Source organism: Microcaecilia unicolor, chromosome 3, assembly GCF_901765095.1.
Source record: "Microcaecilia unicolor chromosome 3, aMicUni1.1, whole genome shotgun sequence".
NCBI lineage: Eukaryota > Metazoa > Chordata > Amphibia > Gymnophiona > Siphonopidae > Microcaecilia > Microcaecilia unicolor.
The window spans coordinates 186,456,346-186,464,953 of NC_044033.1; positions in this window are offsets into that span (position 1 = coordinate 186,456,346).

Genomic DNA, 8,608 nt, shown 5'->3' on the forward strand with positions numbered 1-8,608 from the left:
CTCCGGGAGACCGAGAGGGGGGTCTTGAGGAAGGGATACTGTCCCATCCGTGGCCGTGACCACCCTCAGACTTACCCTGTTTCTGGGAGTCAGTGTCTGTGCTGGCTTCTGCTTGTCTCTGTGTCTGTGTCTGTCTTAGGTTCTCTCTGGCTCTGTGTGCTGATTGCCCTACTGAACCTCACCTGTGTGGGCTATGCCTCTTCCAAGATGGCTGCCGCCTCTTCCTCCTTGCCAGTTTCCAAGATGGCTCCCGCTGTTCCTTGCTATGGGATGACTGCTCTGTGTGTCAAGCCTCTGTTTGGTTGCAAGGTGATTGCTACAGCTGTGGCTCTGGTGTTGATGGGCTTTATTAGTCACCTGAAGACTACAGTCCTGGCCTTTGCATCTCATCTAAAGGTCCTGGTGTATAGAGTGCTCTGTACCCGGTGTCAGTGTTTGCTCTGTGTGAGTTTCTATGTTTGTCTAGCTAGCTTAGGCACCGTGTGGCTTATAGCCTGTGTATAGCTTTGCTAGTGTTCTGTGTTTGTGTAGACTAGCTAGCTTAGGCACCGTGTGGCTTGTAGCCTGTGTATAGCTTTGCTAGTGTTCTGTGTTTGTTCAGACTAGCTAGCTTAGGCACCGTGTGGCTTGTAGCCTGTGTATAGCTTTGCTAGTGTTCTGTGTTTGTGTAGACTAGCTAGCTTAGGCACCGTCTGGCTTGTAGCCTGTGCATAGCTCTGCTAGATCTCTGTGTTTGTTTCCAGTGTATGACTAGTTAGCTTAGGCACCGTCTGGCTTGTTGCCTGTGCATAGCTCTACTAGTTCTCTGTGTTTGTTTCCAGTGCATGACTAGTAGCTTAGGCACCGTCTGGCTTGTAGCCTGTGCATAGCTCTGCTAGTTCTCTGTGTTTGTTTCCAGTGATAGACTAGCCAGCTTAGGCACCGTGTGGCTTGTAGCCTGTGCATAGCTCTACTAGTTCACTGTGGTTGTTTAGTGTTAGACTGGCCGCCCTTGCTAGTCACTATCCCAAGACTGTGTTTGTTCCTAGTGTTAGACTGGCCGCCTTTGCTAGTCCCTATCCCAAGACTGTGTTTGTTCCTAGTGTTAGACTGGCCGCCCTTGCTAGTCACTATCCCTAGACTGTGTTTGTTCCTAGTGTTCAGCTAGCCATCCTGCTAGCCCTTCTACAGTGTTGTGTCTCCTGCTAGCCGTCCTGCTAGCCAACTCCAGAGACAGTGTTGTGTCTCCTGCTAGCCGTCCTGCTAGCCACCTCCAGAGACAGTGTTGTACTTCTGCTAGCCATCCTGCTAGCCACCTCCAGAGACAGTGTTGTGTCTCCTGCTAGCCGTCCTGCTAGCCACCTCCAGAGACAGTGTTGTGTCTCCTGCTAGCCGTCCTGCTAGCCACCTCCAGAGACAGTGTTGAATCCTGCCGACTGCCAGAACCCGGACAGACCCTGCTTGTCTGCCTTGCCTTCGCCTAGGTGCCAGGGGGCACCCCTGGACCTTCATTCCTGCTGTTCCTGTAAGTCCTACCGGCTGCCAGAACCTGAGGGCTCAACCCGAGGGGGAAGGCAGTCAAGTGTAGGTGAAGCCTAGGTCCAGGGTGTTCCAGTTTCGCGGGTTCCGCTCCAGTGTGTTCCAGTCCAGCGGGTTTCACTCCTGTATGTTCCAGTCCAGTGGGGCCACTCCAGTGTGTCCAGTCCAGCGGGCCCCACTCCAGTGCGCACCCGTCCGGTGCGTTCCAGTTCCGAGTGTTCCGGTGTAGAACTCCAGTCTGGAGTTCCGGTCCAGTCTTATCTCCTCTCTACCTGGAAGGTGATTTTGCCTAAAGGACTCACAAACCCCGCGCGCCCGGGGAAGAAGCCTGAAGGTATGCCAAGGTCCTCGAGAGCGCGGCAAGCGCGAGAGACGCGACAATAGTGGCATCTAGTATATTTGTGTCTTCTAATATATTACCAGAAGGAATGATACTCATTCTAATTTTCAGGGGTAATGGAAAAGAAAGTTGTCGTTCAATTGTAAGCCAAAGAGGGGAGTTGTCATCAGGAGTGTCCACCATCCACCAAGCGGCTCCTCTTAATAGGAAAGCTTGAGTATATGTTTCAAAATCCGGGAATTTAACACCCCCTCTAGATTTGTTCACTTTTAATTTGTGAAGTGCTTTATGGGGGGGGGGGGGGGGGTATTTTGCCAATGGAAAGCAATAAGTATGTTCTCAATTTAATGAAAAAAGGATATAGGAAATTGTACTGGAAGCATATTTATTAGATAGAAAACTAGAGGTGAGATCATCATTTTAATAATAGCCAATCTATCCCAGCAGGTGAGAAATAGGGGGTGGGGGACCATTTATGGAGGGAGGATTTTATTAGACTGCACGCCTTTGCTATGTTTATAGATATGGTATCCTGAATAGAAGAAGTAAACAATCCCAGATATTTTATCCCATTAGAACACCAACAGATAGGGATAGAGGGAAAACTGTCTTTAACACAATGGGCATTAAGGGGAAAGATTTCCGTTTTGGTCCAGTTTATCGTATAACCTGAAAGTGAACCGTAAATTAATTGAAAAACTTGAGGGGCTGACATCTGGGTCTGTAATATATAACAGGACGTCATCACCATATGCAGAAAGTTTAATCAAAGAGTTTGCAACTTTAACACCATGAATTGTTTCAGAAGCACAGATGGACATCAATAACGATTCAAGGGCAATAATAAAAAGAATAGGGGATAGAGGACAGCCTTGTCTTGTACCTCGCGTAAGTGAAAATTGATTAGTGAGAGAACCATTAATAGTCTAGCAGTAGGATTGGAGTACAGTATTTTGACCATATTTATAAAAGTATCACCTAAATTAAACCCTTGTAATGCAGAGAATAAGATTTTCCATTCAATATAGTCAAGAGCTTTTTCAGCATATAAAGATGTAACACAAGCAGACATTGATAATATGCGTGCAGCGGAAATAACAGGGGAAAAGATTCTTGTATTATCAGAAGCTAGTCTATTTTTAACAAAACCAGTTTGGGAAGGGTGAATAAGTTTACAGGTTACCTTGGTTAGCTTTTCAGCAAAAATTTTAGCATATATTTTACAATTATAATTTAAGAGTGATATGGGCCTATAATTTGTAGCCAACAAAGGATCTCTTCCAGGCTTTTCTAAAATAATAATATTGGCATCAGCAAAAGAACCCTTACTCTGTTTCATAGCCTGAAAATTATTATCTAGGATAAGCAATTTTGGAGTCAGGTATGAGGAAAAATATTTATAGTATTCAATAGCAAAGCCATCACTACCAGGGGTTTTACCAGATTTTAAAGATTTAATAGCAGCAGTAATTTCCGCCAACATAATACGACTGTTGAGAGCAGATTTTTCATTTTTAGAAAGCTTGGGTTTATGCAAGTTATTGAGAAAATCAGCTATTTGAGTGTCAGAGGGATTTTTGTGGGATTTATAAATGCCTTTATTAACATTGATAAAATATTGGAGACTATCTTGTTTATTAGTTAGGAGAGTGTTCGGATCCTTTCGAATAGCTGTTATATGAGTAGTTTTCCTTTTCTGTTTTAAATAGTGCGCTAGCATTTTACCTGCTTTGTTTGAACCATGGTAATAGTTTGCTTGTTGAGAGGAAAGGATAATGCCAGCAGATTGACTCAGTTTCTGATTTAAACAAAATCTGAGCTTTTGTAGTTTCATAAGAAGTGAGTGAGTTGAATGTTGCATATACTCGGATTCTAAACGTTTAATTTCTTTCTCCAATTCTACTAGTTCAGCTTTTATAGATTTAGTAGTAAAAGAGTTAGTTATACTTAATAATTTCACCTCTTAGATATGCTTTATATGCATCCCAGATATAAACATAATCTACATCATCAGACATATTACTAGAAACATAATCATTAGACCATTTTACAATGTTTTCACAGAATGTTTCTTGTAGTAAGATGGAGTTAAACCTCTAACTGAATAGGATAGAGAGGGTAGGTTTAAAGAAAGAGTAATACAGACATGATCTGATATATCTTGAGGGGCTGACATCTGGATCTGTAATATATAACAGGAGGAGTGGCCTAGTGGTTAGGGTGGTGGACTTTGGTCCTGGGGAACTGAGGAACAGAGTTCAATTCCCACTTCAGGCACAGCTCCTTGTGACTCTGGGCAAGTCACTTAACCCTCCATTGCCCCATGTAAGCCGCATTGAGCCTGCCATGAGTGGGAAAGCACAGGGTACAAATGTAACTAAAATAAATATATGAATTGTTTCAATAGTAGTATTTTGTAAGATGGAAATCAATGATTTAGAGATAAACAGTCTATTCTAGAGTATGAATCATGAGGTATAGAGTGAAATGTATAGTCCAAACTCGTAGGGTGTTGTAATCTCCAAGTGTCATTTAGATTCCAGGTTGATAGAAGATGTTTAAGAAATTCCGTGGCCTTAAGAGGCCTATATTTCACTGTGGATTTGCGGTCCAAAATAGGATCCAGAGGAAGATTCATGTCACCACCACAAATTATATGATCCACATTAAGCAGTGCAAGTTGTGAAGAGATATTAGTAAAAAAAAAAAAAGAGGGGTTGTCTACAGTTGGAGCATACACGTTCAAAAATACAAATTTGCAGTTCACCATTTGGAGAACTACTAGTATCCGCATGGTTAGATCACCAGTCTTGACATCCAGAGGTGGCTAGTTCAAATCCCACTGCCGCTCCTTGTGATCTTGGGCAAGTCACTTAACCCTCCATTGTGTCGGGTACAAACTTAGATTGTGAGCCCTCCTGGGACAGGGAACTACCCAGTGTACCTGAATGTAACTCACCTTAAGCTACTAGAGCAAAATCCAACTAAAATAAATAAATTACATCAGTTGAACCACGTTCTTTTTAAAATTCTGCTTTTGAATCATAAGGCTTTGAAAGATGAGTCTGCTTTTTATTTGTTGAATGTTTTAAAGATCTTTAGCAAATAAAAAAAATGTATTTTCAAATCAAGAGACAAAAACGTATTCCCGGCCACCCCCAAAGGTTTTAAATGGTATTCTAATTTAAAGATCTTATTTTCTAGCATTAATTGTAAATTTGAATTGAGATTATAGGGTAACAAATAATAACAATTTAGGTTTATCTTTATTCAGTTTTAAACAATGGTCACGGACCCATTTCTCCACCAGCTATACACGCATCAGTGGATTCAGTAAAAGGTAGATAATTGTTATATCATCAGCATATATGAAACAATTAATGCCTCAGGCTGATAGAATTAAACCCAAAGACATCAACACATTAAGGGTCCCTTTTTGTAAGGCACGGTAGGCCTAACACAGGCCTACTGCGTGTTCAAGATACACTATAGCGGGACATGATGAGGCATCCCGTGGTAGTGTTCCACTTAGCGTGCACTACCCCTGCATTGAAAAATACGTATTTTTCCCCATGGGAGGTGTGCCCATGGGCAGAGAGTAGGCACATCGCTGGCATAGAGGGGAGCAAGCTTGGCTTCTGCGGTCTTACATCTCCCTCCCTTAAGCTTCGCTCTTGCACAAATGGGTTCCCCAGCAGCGATTCCCACATGCTGCCTGCCACTAAGGCGGAAGCTTCCTTTCTGCCACATCCCGCCGCCCCCCCCCCCTCCCTCTGTCACAACTTCATTTCTGCCTAGGCACTGGGCCAGCAGAACTCGGCAAAAAGGAGGCTTCCAGCTTAGCAGCAGGCAGCATGTGGGTATCACTACTGCTGCCGGGGACCTGTTTAAGCAAGAGCAATGTTTAAGGAGGGAGATGCAGGACCGTGGGAGCCCAGCCTGCTCCCTTCCACACTGCCAGGGACCCAATCGTACCAAACAGGAAAGTTGTGAGGGGTGGTAGGGAAGGAGAGATGCTGCACGGGGGGGGGGGGGGGGGGGGTGATAGAGGGAGAATTGCTGGACATTAGAGTGAGAGAGGGAGAAATGTTGGACATAAGGGTGAGAGGGGAAGGAGAGATTCTGCATGGAGTGTGAGAGAGAATTGTTGGACATGGGATGTGGAGGGGAGTGTGAAATGCTGCATGGAGGGTGAGAGAGGGAGAAATGTTGGACCCAAGGGTAACAGGGGAGGGAGAGATGCTGTGTGGAGGGTTAGAGGAATATGAGAGAATTGTTGGAGGGGACAATTGTTGGACATAAGGATGGAGGGGAGAAGATGCTGCATGGAAGATGAGAGAAATGTTGGACAAAAGGGTAAGAGGTAAAGAAAGGGAGAAATGTTGGATATAAGGGTGAGAGGGGAGGAAGAGAGGCTACATGGAGGGTGAGAGAGGGAGAAATGTTGGACACAGGGGTGGAGAGATGGTGCATAGGGGAAAGGCAGCAATGCTGGACAAGGTAGTGGACAGAAAGGAGAAAATGCTGCATGGGGAGATGGTGGACAACAGGAGAGATTTTGGGCATGGGGTAGACGAGAGGGAGGGATACACGGGAGGTGGAAAGTGGGAGATGTTGGATCCAGGGGCAGAAGGGAGTGATGAAGATGCCGGACAGTAGGAGTGAGAGAAGAGAGGGAGAAATGCTAGAGAATGAGTGACGGAGCAGGAGGGAATAGAGAAGGGACAGGGAGATGTCAGGCTATGAGAGTGAAGAAAGAGGGAGCAGCTGCTGGGCCAAAAGGGTGGAGGGGATGGTAGAATCATGTGGGAGGGTGGCAAGGAAAGAATGAGAGGATAGTGATTACAAAGAATGGAAATATGGTAATGGGGATTAGATTAAAGATGAAAGATAATGGAGGGCTGGGGAAGGTTTGAGATGGGTAATGGGAGAGCTGAAGAGAAGTGAAAATGGAAATTTGATAGGTGGCTGAAAAGTAAAAAGGAGGGAGAAGGATGATAGATTGTGAAATCTGAGTTGACAGAGAGCAGAAAAGAAAAGAGCTAAAAAGGAATGATCAATATGCCAGAGACAGGTGTGGTGAGGGAATAGACAGAAGAGAGGAGAAGAGTAGATGACAGACATGAAAGCAGAAAAGAAAAACCAAAACCAACTTGATGGAAAGGTAAAATGTCCAGGCCACAAAGGTAGTAAAAATAATTTTATTTTGAATGCTTTAAATGGAATGTTAGCTTGGGAAATGTGCATAATAAATGTCCTAGTGTTGTAGTGCATGCTAAGTTTAATTTCTTGGTGTTCTCAACTCAATATTTGTCTAAATATTTTTATTCCTAATTTGTGACCCCCCTGTTCTGTATTTGGTGAGGGTCTCTACAGTGCTGTAATCTGCATTCTCAGATAAGAGAACTGGTTGCTGTTTTTTTTGTCTTAAAAAAAAAGTTTGTTGCAGGAATGAATCTTTATGTCAAAAAGAAAATGAGACATTGGATACAAATGATTAGGACAAATTGTAGAGCTTCCGATCTAGAACAGCTGTGCGCTATTCAATGGTTCATTTTTGAGCTATATATGTTGCCTTGTTGTCTTTAAAAAATAAACAAAAATTACATATGTGATGCAATACATTGGTTCATAGTGTGTTTAGTTAGTAAGCATTTTGTTACCATGTGGAGGGGCTTAATCGAATGGGGCGCCCAAGTTTTCATGAGGGTGTCCTCGCAGGACAGCCCTGTAAAGGGGCAGGGCAACCCGTATTATCGAAACAAGATGGGCCTCCATCTTTCGTTTCAATAATACGGTCGGGGACGCCCAAATCATGACATTTAGGTCGACCTTAGAGATGGTCGTCCCCGGTTTTTGGCGATAATGGAAACCGAGGACACCCATCTCAATAGCGACCAAATCCAGGCCATTTGGTCGTGGGAGGAGCCAGCATTCGTAGTGCACTGATCCCCCTGACATGCCAGGAGACCAACCAGCCACCCTAGGGGGCACTGCAGTGGACTTCAAAAAAAGGTCCCAGGTGCATAGCTCCCTTACCTTGGGTGCTGAGCCCCCCAACCCCCACTACCCACAACTGTACACCACTACCATAGCCCTTAGGGATGAAGGGGGCACTTACATGTGGGTTTTGGAGGGCTCACATTTACCACAAGTGTAACAGGTGGGGGGGGGTGGTCTGGGTCCACCTGCCTGCCTGCCTGAAGTACACTGCACCCACTACAACTGCTCCAGGTACCTGCATACTGCTGTGATGGACCTGAGTATGGCATTTGAGGCTGGAAAAAAAGTATTATTAAACTTTTTTTATGGTGGGAGGGGGTTAGTGACCAGATGACCACCGGAGGGAATCGGGGATCACCTCCCCTTACTCCCCCAGTGGTCATCTGGTCAGTTTGGGCACCTTTTTGATGCTTGGTTGTGAAAAAAATGGACCAAGTAAAGTTGCCCAAGTGTTCGTCAGGTATGCCCTTCTTTTTTCCATTATTGGCCAAGGACACCCATCTCCTAAGCACGCCCATGCTGCCTTCGCTACACTGCTGACACGCCCCTGTGAGTTTTGGTCATCCCTGCAACAGAAAGCAGTTGAGGGTGCCCAAAATCGGCTTTCGATAATGCCGATTTGGGCGACCTTCAGAGAAGGACACCCATCTCCCGATTTGTGTTGGAAGATGGGTGCTTCTCTTTTGAAAATTCACTGGATAGTGTACATTCCTGTACCCTTGTGGTGTGATAGTAATGGCAGGTGGG